The sequence below is a fragment of the Kryptolebias marmoratus genome, linkage group LG20, assembly GCF_001649575.2.
Source record: "Kryptolebias marmoratus isolate JLee-2015 linkage group LG20, ASM164957v2, whole genome shotgun sequence".
In the NCBI taxonomy this organism is placed as follows: Eukaryota; Metazoa; Chordata; class Actinopteri; order Cyprinodontiformes; family Rivulidae; genus Kryptolebias; species Kryptolebias marmoratus.
Window position 1 is genome coordinate 330,166 of NC_051449.1, and position 11,516 is coordinate 341,681.

The following is an 11,516-nucleotide window of genomic DNA, read 5'->3' on the forward strand; positions in this document are numbered from 1 at the left end:
CATCCATCCATCCATCCATCCATCCATCCATCCATCCGTCCGTCCGTCCGTCCGTCCATCCATCCATCCGTCCATCCGCCCGTCCATCCATCCATCCATCCATCCGTCCGTCCGTCCGTCCGTCCATCCCAGATACATCCTCCAGTGAGTTCTGAGTCTTCCCCGGAGTCTCCTCTCAGTTCTCAGGAAACCTCCAGAGGGACGAGTCCAGAAGTCATCCAGATCTGACGCCTGCACCTCCTCAGCTGACTCCTTTCCAGGAGGAGGTGCAGCAGCTCCACAGCTCCTGATCTTTTTCTGTAAGCTGCTCAGAACCACAATCTCCTTCTTCCAGTCATGAAACCAAACCCTCCAAACCTGACTGTAGAAGGTCCAATAAATCAAGAGCTTTACCTTTAGGCTCCTGGAGCCACGCCCCCCGTTTGCAGGCGAGGTCCTGATCCTTCAACCCATCTTCATCCTACCATCAGTCATGAAGAAGACTCCCAGATATTCACCCTGATCGCAGTGGAGTGAGCTGATGTTTGTTTGAAAAGTTGCTGTTAAATGAAACATCTCAGCCTGGAAACGATCCTTCAGAGACGCTCCTCTGACCGGAGTTTTATGTTTTTTATTGGATAAAGGCTGCACCTCTGATTAAACTGTTCTGTTTGAGTGAATAAAACCCGCTGCATCAGTCTTATGTTCACTGATCCACTTTTAGAAAGTGTTGATAAAGAGCTCCACGCTCTGCTGTGTTACCCTGATGTGATGCTGAGAAAGCAACACTGTGATCAGAAATAATCTGATTTCTGACACTTTAGCTCCTCTCTGTCAGAGCGGCTCTTAGTCAGCAAAGTTCTGCTGCAGGTGGGCCGAGCTGGACGGGTTTCTGATGAGTTCACGAAGCCTCACCTGAGTGTTGCTTTATGGGCTCAGGAAAAGGACTCCTGCAGCTGGTTTTAATAAATATACAGTTTAAAGGAAGAGGAAGAGTGAAGAAAAGGCTTTTCAGAATAAATCGGTCGTGTTTTCCTCCTCTCCATGGTGTCGAGGCAGGAAACATTTCTGTACGAGCGCCCCTGCTTCAGATTGAGATCAAACTGTGTGTTTCTGACATTTAAAGTAAATGCTGTCAGCAGCTCCTGACTCACAGAAACAGAAGATGTTTAGTTGAGGCTGCAGGGGCGACACGAGTGGGAGGAAAGTGTCTTCCTCTGGAGTTTTAATGAAGAGACGTGTCTTTTCTCTGTTACAGCTTTCTGAGAAATAAAACAAATGGAAGAAGTCAGGAAGGTTTCCGTTGAACCGGCGGTGCGTTCATGGTCATCGTTCTGCCGAGACACCAACGGGTTTCTCTGTTTGCTCCTCTCTGAGCAGTTTGATGAAAAACATCCCTCATCATGATGCTGCCACCACCGTGCGTTCAGTGTCGCTGATGGACTAAAAGGTCTGTTTTAGTCTCATCTGACCCCATTTATTCATATATTTGTGCTCAGTTGAATAAAAAATGTTAAATAAACTTTGGATCATGAAGGTTGCAGAATCTGATGGACCATATGTCCATCTTTGTCTGTCTGTTAGCAAAATATCTCATGAACCGCTGGACGCACATCTACAACTGATTCACTTTTGGAACCAACCCACCACAGCTGGTTGACCTTAGCAAACACAGAAATGACTATAATTCAGTTCATTTCACAGACTTTAAAGTAAAACCTGGTGTGGTAGTAGCTGAGAGTCGTCCACAGCACTTCCTCTGAGCAGGACATCCTGTGACAATGTGTGAGTTTATACACAACGAGGTTTGAGTAAAACAGACATGGATTCTTCAAGGAGCTGCAGAATCTCTTGGTTCTGTCTCCTGAGAACCGGCACACTCCTGCTTTCCTGGTTTCCTGGATTGCTGTTGCTCTTGGCTGTGAGGTTCTGGTCATAAAACGAATCGCTGGAAGCAGAATCCTGCTGCAGACCAACATCAGTTTGACTTTTAAACTCGTTCAGGAGCTCAACCTGCTGCTGCTGCACCTGATTGTTCAAGTCATCCGTTTAATTGAAGTCTCTCAGGGGGAAACACGGGGTTGATGCCATGTCCTCCTCAGATCACCCAACAGGACGTTTTTCCAACCTGCTGACCACTCCGGGCTCTGAAAGCAGCTCATCCTGCAGCTTAAAGAGGCCCTGCGCTCATTCTGCCTGTGTGAGACAGAACAATGGCCTTCAGCTGAATGTGTCCGCCCACCAGCTTCGGCTCATAGTTTTCTGTTTCAGAGATGGAAAAGAGTCTGGCACTCAAACAATTATCCTCCTCAGTGACTCAGACCGGAGCGGTGAGATGTCGTGGCATTAAATGTCACATTCAGGCTCGTGTGAAGAGGTTCATTAGTGTTAAAAGCTTTATTTGTGTTGTCATGGCAACCATTTAGGAAACCAAACTCAGGAGTTCTGTCTAGCTACGCACACAGCTACCTTTCTGACATTTAATTATCAAAACCTCTCATGGAGTGACTCGTTTACGGACTTGTGAGGTTTCCTCAGACAAATGTAGGACTTTTTTAGTTTCCATCAGTTTGAGAAGATCAGCTGAAGTTCAGGACATCCCACCGAGCCGTCCGCCCCATTCTCATGTGATGTTTGGTGTCAGCAGCTGTCAGTTCAGGCGATGGCCTGCAAAGAAAAACTAATAATAATCATTTGTTTCAGAAAGCAGCTACTCCTAATAAAGAATTTAAATGATTTAATCATTTATCTTGCTGTGTTCTGTTTTGTGTTTTGTGCAGAATATTTTATTTCCCACCTCAGCAGCTGCCCCCACAGTTAGGATTTAATCCGCTGGAGTTCACTTTCAGATCAGGTTTATTTAGGATGTTTTCTGTGCAGGAGTCAAAAACCAGCTGCAGACCCCCACGACAACCCTGTGACTACCTCGAGAGAAAAGTTGTTGCACAAATTTTCTGAACATGTTCAAAACTCAAGAGGAAGTTTAGAACCCCTCAAAGTCACGAGACATCCAGGAGACATCCAGGAAACATTCTGGAGACTACTTCATGGGTGATGTTCTCTAATTATCCACAGCTCACCTTTAGAAATGTTTTCATTATTGTCACTGAAAACTGGCAACAAACTACATGCAGAACAACTTTTTTGTTCTCGATGCACAAGAAATTCATTTAATGAAGAAACTAAAAGTACCTTAAACTTCTCTGTAACTGTGTTTGATCCAGTTTCAGATGTCTGAGTGAAATCAGTTTGAGTTTCTGATGTTTGCTCTAAACACTGATGTTCAGGTTGTTACCCAGAGTTTACAGCTTTATCAGACTGAGGCAGAATAATAAATCCTTGTTGGAAGGAATCAGTCACCACGTGAGGAACATCTCCTCAGTTTTCCTGCGGCGATCCTGGAACCGACAGCCAGCGGTCACACGGCGCCGTCCTTCAGCTGCTGATGAGCGGCGACACAGCAGCTGTCACCATCATTTACAGCTGAAGGGAACAGATTCTCATCAGCATCGGAGGCTGAGATAAACACCCCCGCAGGCTGATGAGGAGGGGGCTTATTCTGTACGTTTATTCAATCAGGGCAAAGCTGAGCCTTAATGAGACACTTCCATCCTTCATCTTTATTATGCAGCACTTTGCCGCCACACTGTGAGTTAATATAAAGTGACATTATTGGCTCAGGCTCTGCTGCTGTTGTGTCCTTTGTTTAAGGAGGACTTCCTGAAAAACCTACCTGTTCAATCAAAGCTCTGATGGAGTCGCTTCCAGTTGTAATTAAAGGCTGAATCGTATCTTTGATGGATCGGATCGCTGGCAGAGAGTCCAGGTATCCTATCAGCCACAAACCCAAACAAGATTCCTTCAAGGAATTTAACTTTGGTTAAGGAAGCGTCTGTGCTGCACCGTGGGACATTAAACAGGAAACACAAAAAACCTTCTGATCCACCGTCTCAGGAGAAACACTTCATGTTCAGGAAGTAAAAACAGCTGCAGGGAGACAGACCAGTTAGTCTGGACACAAGATGGACAAAAAATGGACACAAGATGGACACGTGATGGAGTCATGATGGGCACATGATGGGCTTATGATGGACACATGATGGACTCTTGATGGACACATGATGGGCTAATAATGGACACATGATGGGCTAATGATGGACACATGATGGACTTATGATGGACACATGATGTGCTAATGATGGACTTATGATGGACACATGATGGACATGTAATATTTATTATTTGCTTTAAAGAAGGAAGTCTTTTTTGCGTCTTGTAGAACTCTCAGACAGCTGAAGAAGCTGAAACTGTCTGTTTAACAAACCTGAGGATCAATGGTGATGCGTTCAAAGACCGTTTGTTTCTTTATGTTCAGGAGTCCTTATCATGGAGCTGCAGCTCTGCAACCATCTTATTACCCTTTTTATCCTTTTTATCTGTTGCTCCCATGATCACTGTGGGGGTGTGTGTGGGGGTGTGTGTGTAGGTGTGTGTGTGTGTGTGTGTGTGTGTGTGTGTGTGTACTGGGGTTATGGGTCCAGACTGAGCTGACTTCATTTCATGTCGGGGGGTCAAATCAATACGAGCTGCTGCGGTGAGCTCGCTCTCTGATCCGTGGCCCGGTCCAATCGATTGTCACCTGGAGGCTTCAGAGCTGGAGGGAGTGAAATTACACCCCCACCCCCACCCCTACCGGCCCGATGAGAGCTCCATCAATAACCTTCCTGTTGTGTTGAAGAGTTAAAGCTGCAGGAGATCTGGTTCATTAACAGATCCAGCCTGAATGATGATCAATAAACTGAGGAGCAGGGGCTGATGGGAAATACTCCGAGAACGTTACCACGGAGAAATGAAGGAATTCTTTCGGTGTTAAACCTCAACTGATTGCACTAGATTTATGGTTGCCTCATGTTTGATCCTGGATGTCTGTCAGCAAAATATCTCACGAGCCGCTGGACAGATTTGAATGAAACTTCAGGAAATAACCCCTGGATGGACACCTCCAAGTGATTAACCCAAGCAAACATGGCCGCCACAGCCAACTCAAATAATCCAAAATAAAAGCATCTATAAATCTGTTGATTTGACAGGTAAATGTGTGGTAGTAGCTGAGAGTCACTCATATTCAGAGCCTGACTCGTCGTGTGACGTCGTGCTAAAACGTCTACATTTTCCAGCTTAGTCTAAAACTGCATTCCTTTAAACTGTGTTTAGTTTTATTTTGAAGTCATAGTTTATGTAATTTGTTGTTTTAAAGTTGTGTTTGTTGTGTTTACATGATGCTTGTCTGCAAATTTTGCATCGACTCTTAGAGATCTGCAGAAAAACTTTATCGAAAATCTGCATTTCTCACTGAGTTGTGATTAATTTTATTGAACCAAAAAGGTCATTTTAATTTAAAAAAGCTAAATCCAGGACTGAAATTACAGTGAATAAAGAAGCTACAGAACATCGGCTCACTTTTAGAGGATCCACAGTATAATCAGCATCATTAGAGCCTGAATGTTACCGTTTAATTAGCTCATCGTGTCATCAGTTAATTATGGAAGGCAGGATGAGTTTAAAGGTTAAATCTCAGACGAGTCTGACTCCGAGCATCAGCTGCGGGGCATTCGGAGCTAATTTTCAGACGAGATTCGTTGGTTTTTATCAAAAAGACAGGTTTTGTGGAAATGGAATTGTGTCTTCTTTTGAGAGGATTCCTGCTTTCAACTTTCAATTAGCGAGGCAGCGCTGCAACAGATGGAGGAGAAAGTCATTTCCTCCTCCTGCTCTGATGTGACTGAAGGAGGAAAAAGGCGAATGAATTCTTTCTATTAAAACCCTGAGATGTGATGAATGTAAAGTTTTAATTCACATGTTTGTAGATCTCACTGTGAGGAATCTTTACTTCATTTTATGAATACATCATCTTTATTTTACATTTATATGTTTAATTAAAATACAACAAGGTAATCTTTGTCTTTACACAGAATTTAGTTTCATATTATTCAGAAATGTGAGCAACCCTGAATATGAAAAAGTTAGGACAATGTGTAAAATGTAAAAAAAAAAAATGGACTTATCTGCAAATCTCTGAACACCATATTTTAGTCACAATGGAACATATTAAACATATCAATGTTTAAAGAAATTTAGCCATTTCTTTGGACAAAAATCAGGTCATTTTGAGTCTGATGGCAGCAACACGTCTGTAAAAAGTTGCTCCAGGAGCAACAAACAGCTGTAAAAGTTAATGATGCGAATCAGAAACATCTGAGGAGCTTTTAGTAAATAATGAGGTTAATTCAGCAGATCAGGAGGAGGACTGGAGATAAAAAGAGGATTTAGAGGCTGAAGATGGGCAGAGGTTCACCAGGCTGACAGGAACTAACTGGTAAACATCTGTAGAAACCTCTGAGGTCAAAGGTCAAGGCTGGTTCTGGTTCTGGAACACTGTCTGTAAACACAGCTCACCGTGCCGTCCACAGATGCTGCTTAAAGCTCTATCAGGCAGAGAAGAAGCCAGATGTGAACAGATGTGTCTCCTCTGGACCAATAAGGAGAACTGTTCTGAGGTCAGCCTGCCTCTCTGATGGTATGGGGGTGCATTAGTGCCTCCCATCCAGGACTGTTGAACAGACAGAATGGGACAACCTCAGGTCCAGATGTTTACAGATGCTGCACAGAGGAGAACATCTGGAACATCTGTAAACAGACGAGTTGCTGCCATTAAATCAAAAAATTACATTTTTTCCCCCTAAAAATGATTCAATTTCTTAGTTTCAGCTTTTGATGTGTTTATTGTGTTCCAGGGTGAATAAAACATGGATTTATGAGATTTGCAGATCGTTGCGTTGTGTTTTTATTCAGACTCCACACAGAGTCCCTAACTTTGTCAGAACTGGAGGTTGTATAACATTTTGTGCAAAGCTACAAAATCTACCTGGAAAATGAGATTTAAACTGAAAACCAGCAGAACTGTTTCAATCCACCGAGCTGAAGTTTCCCCAAACCTTATAAATCACTTTGATAGGCTCCTTTAAACATAAAACCTGATTTACTACATGCTGTCCATTCATTTTTATGACTGAGTTTTACAAAGAGACTCCGTTTATGATCATTTTACAGAGGATGGGTTGGATTATGATGATATTATTGGAGGTCATTAATTATGTAAAACCAGGCCTCGCTGCAGAGGACGATATTTTCTTTACTGTCTAAATGTGTCGCTCAGATGGAGATCTAATACAAAAATCAGACTTCCATACAGTGTTGGGAGAAAAGTCAGAGGTCTGTCACAAATGTTCAGGTATGAGGACGTAAACTGAGTGGAAAAAGTCCAAAGTAAAACTCAGAACCCTTCAGAAAGTCTGGAGACGTGTCGGTCACTTTAAAAGACAGACTAGAGTCAGCTGATTGTCGGCCAATTATCAAGTCTGATCAGATGAGTTTTGTTTGGGTTTGATTTGATAGTTTTCATTGAGAAGCTTTAATATAAACACAACATCACATCTTGGCAGAGATCCTTAAAAGAAGCAGATGGACTCCTGAGGGTTTCTGTCTTTTATGCAGCCATGAAACGATGGATCTTTGGCTGTGATCCTTAGATTCATGAACAGAACTCGTGGCTCCGGAACAGAAACATTCTCATCTTGAAGCGTTTTCATCTGAGTCGTCCAACGTGAGCTGAATCAGACCCTGAGTGTCTTTATGAGCTTCCAGGAGAACCTCAGACAGGTTAAATGGCTCGTTAAGACTTTATTCCTGCTCTCGGATGGTTGTGTGGTGATTAGTGAAGGGTTAAACTGCCCCCGCCAACCCTGCCGACCCCACAGGATGGTTTGGATTATCCTTCCTCGCCTCTGTTATCAGCAGTCGGGGGGTCGGCTCTCTCCTGGTGAAGAGCTGGAGCCACAGATGGTGGAGGAAATTAAAGGCTGCACGCTACGATCCGGATCAGAACTAAACCAGCCAGGATCTGATCCCCTCTCGTCAGGTGAAGGTTTCTGATCATCGGGAAAGATCTGACTCTGTGTAAACTTTTACCTTGAGTTTATTTCTGTCGCTCAGTGACTCTGTGAAAGGAAAACTTTTAACACCGGGACTTGTTGGGTTCCTAACCCTCCCAGAGGAAAAGAAATCTTGGCGTGTTTCCTGCTTTTACATTATCTTAATGAGACATCTTAACAGTGATGCCCCTCGGAGACAACAGACTCCCAAAGTCCACCAATCCATAACAAACGCTGTAAGCCAATTAGAGATAACTATCACGGGCTTAATCAAATCAGCATCGCTGAGTCCCAATCTCTCTCTGAAACCCCGCTAACCCCCTCCTCCCCCAGTTAGACTCCCCTACAGCGGGCAAAGACTTCGGACCGTTCTTATTTCCACACCCTAACAATAAACTACGGCCGTCAGTTTGAAGGTGCAAAGAGTTCAAACATCCAACACAGGAAACCCTTTCAGAAAGCCAGCTGGTCCTCAGGGCCTCCATCCTGCAGGTTTTCCTTGTTTCTCTGCTCCAACACACCTGCTTCATGGTTAAATTACCTCTTCATGCTCTGCAGAAGCCTGTTAATCACCCATTGATTGAAGCCAGGTGTGTTGGAGCAGAGAAACAAGTAAAACCTGCAGGATGGAGGCCCTGAGGACCAGGACTGGCCACCCCTGCTTTATGGAAACAGATGTAACTCATTCATGGAGAGTCAAACTGAAGCCTGTAACAGAATCTATTATTTTTATACATGTTAAGGACAATAATACCAACAGTTTTCTGACAAAATACACAGAAATAAACATTAAAGTGTTTGTTGAGACAGTTATTAATGTTTTTAATCATGCCTCTGTGCTCATTGACAAAACAACTCATGATTCACTGAACACAGATAGATCTACTTCTTTATCAGATTAACTGTTATCTCAATTCAAGATGGCCGCCACAACACAGCGACCTTAGCAAACGCAACAAAGGTTAAAACTCAGTCGATTTTACAGATATTGAGCTAAAATTTAATTTATTTGAAGCAAACCATGCAATATTAGATGAGGTGTCAAATTATCTACAACAGAAACTGATCCAAACATCGGCGGGCGACATGCATTTCTCCGAGGAAGTCTTTCTAAGGACATGTTTTCAAACTATAACTGGTAAAAATCAGTTTAAAAACTGATTTATTTTCCATAAATATCTTTTATTTTTGTCACTTTTGAATTTTGCTTCTTGCTGAAACCCAATTGGCTCATTTTTATTTCTTCTTCTGCAGATAAGAAGCTGATTTCCTGCCCAGACGTGTAAACTGGTCAGCAGCAGGTAAGCTGTATTTGTGGTGGGATTGTTGGGGGACATATGGTGGGAGGAATAATCAGTTTAAAGCCCAAACAGACGAAGGAAGCTGATGGAGCTCCGAGGGAAACGATCAGAAACTCTAAAGGTTTCACACCAACCGGTTCAGCTGGGAAACTTTGATTTGTGTCAAACTGGAAATGTCTGAATAAACCAAAAACACAGTTTTATAACCTGGAAACTTTGGAAATTTGTTGCTTTCTGTAAAAGTTGTGCTGTTATTAAACAAACAAGTCGAAGCTCAAACAGGATTCCATGGTAAAAAAGAAAAATGTTGAATTCGGAGCAAACTTTCCTTATGAGAAACGTCAGAGTTGGTAACTTTAAGAGGACATTCAAACACTTAAATAATTAAGACTTTAAGGAGGCGAAGTTTCAGCTCTTAGTTTGTCCTCCTCAGCTCTCCTTCTCCTCAGCTCTCCTTCCCCTCAGCTCTCCTTCCCCTCAGCTCTCCTTCCCCTCAGCTCTCCTTCTCCTCAGCTCTCCTTCTCCTCAGCTCTCCTTCCCCTCAGCTCTCTTTGCCCTCAGCTCTCCTTCTCCTCATAGATTCCACTCAGACGTGACTTTTTGAACATCTTTCCCTCAGTTTTGTTCATCAGGAATCTTCTAACTGTGCTCTGAGCCGCAGCTTTTCTTCCTTCAGTATTTAATGCATCTAAATGTTTTATTATTAAAGCAGTAATCAGTGAATTAACTGCAGGAAAGCTTGTTGACGGCCTGTCAGCTGCCTGCTGCCTCAGTCTGAAGGACGGCTAATAAAGAAGCTAATAACTCCTGAAACAAACTTCTGCAGATCTGTGCTGAACGATGAAGAAAGAAACGAGAGGATGTGTCAGAGAGCTGCAGCAGGACCAGCAGGAGGTGATTTCTTCCCAGCATGAAGTCCACGATGGGCCTGAAGTCTGAGGAGTCCTACTTCTGACTCCGTAATGAGCTGAACGTTACTTTTTAAGCTTCATCCTTTTAGTTTAAATCAAGATGTTTCTGTAAAGCAGGAGATGCTGATGGACGTGTCACATCTACTCTCCGATAATAATGAGGCTCTGAAGTTGAAACAAATCAAACATCTTCCAATTTATTTTAACTCAGAATGATTCATTTAGAGTAAATACAGCTCCATACAGGACATTTTAAATGGATTTATTCCAGTTTATTTCACTTCAGTCCCAGTCAGCTCAGCTCAGTTAGGAGGAGTTTAATGTTTTAGTTTTCATATAAAAACAGTTTTCTGATAAAAGTCCAGCTGATAAAGGATAAAGGAGGCAGAGGGTGACAGTGGAGAGAAAAAACTGTCTTTAACAGGAAGAGGTCTCCGTCAGAACCAGGATCCGGGGTCAGGGGGGTCAGGGCTGAGACACCAACAGTCTGTTTCCGAGCCGAAATAAATCACTGAAGACTTCTTTATCTCGCCTCTCTCCTCACACCTTCTGGAAGGTCTTTAACCTCGAGCAGGAAGCTAATCAGCAGCGTTGTGGGTGATTTAGAACAGGCTGCTGCCTGGCAGCTGGTGACGGCGCCCAGGAGAGCTGTTACAGCCGCCGGCGTGGAACCAGCCATGTCCAACAGCCCCGCAGAGGACTCGCTGCTGCAGCTGCTGCTGGAAAAACCAGAGACGCCCGACCGACAGCAGCTGGATGAGCGGCAGAGCGCCCGCTCCGTGCTGGAGGAGCGCCAGCAGAGTCCAGAGTGGAGCTGTGTAAATATTAATCCAGTCAACAGCGAAGCTTTAATGAGTCGTGTTGGGTCCTGTTTATACAGGTCAGGTATCCACTGAATGAAACAGACTGGAGACAAGTCCACGTCTTCTGACCAGGTCTCCATCAGGTCTTAAATATACGCCCGTGGAAAAATACAACCCCAGATCTGAAAACAGAATATGACAAATCTTATAAAGCCATATTTTATTCACAAAGGAACACATGGCAGCAACATATTCAGAAGGTTGTTCCAGGAGCAACAAGAGGCTGTAAGAGTCAGCTGAACAAAGTAAAAACAGCTGGAGGAGAATTTAGCTGCTAATTAGGTTAATTGGTAACATGTTGGTAGAAGGACTGAGGATAAAAAGAGCTTTTAGAGGCTGAATCTGTCAGAAGGAACGATGGGCAGAGGTTCACCGGGCTGACAGGTGCTGTCTCAGAGCAGTAGCTGAAAGCTAAAGATAGCTAAACCGTATGAACTAAAACGAGCAGAACTGTGGCTAAAAGCTCCTAAA

At 43.5% G+C, this 11,516-nt stretch overlaps 1 long non-coding RNA gene across 1 annotated transcript in view; it reads left to right on the forward strand.

Moving 5' to 3' along the window:
- Positions 1–11,498, forward strand: part of LOC112449918 — a 21,171-nt gene extending 9,673 nt beyond the window's left edge. The window contains exons 2-3 of the long non-coding RNA XR_003038473.2: positions 9,225–9,271; positions 10,098–11,498. This is a non-coding gene — a long non-coding RNA (uncharacterized LOC112449918). The remainder of the gene's footprint in view (positions 1–9,224; positions 9,272–10,097) is intronic.
- Positions 11,499–11,516: the final 18 nt, after the last annotated feature.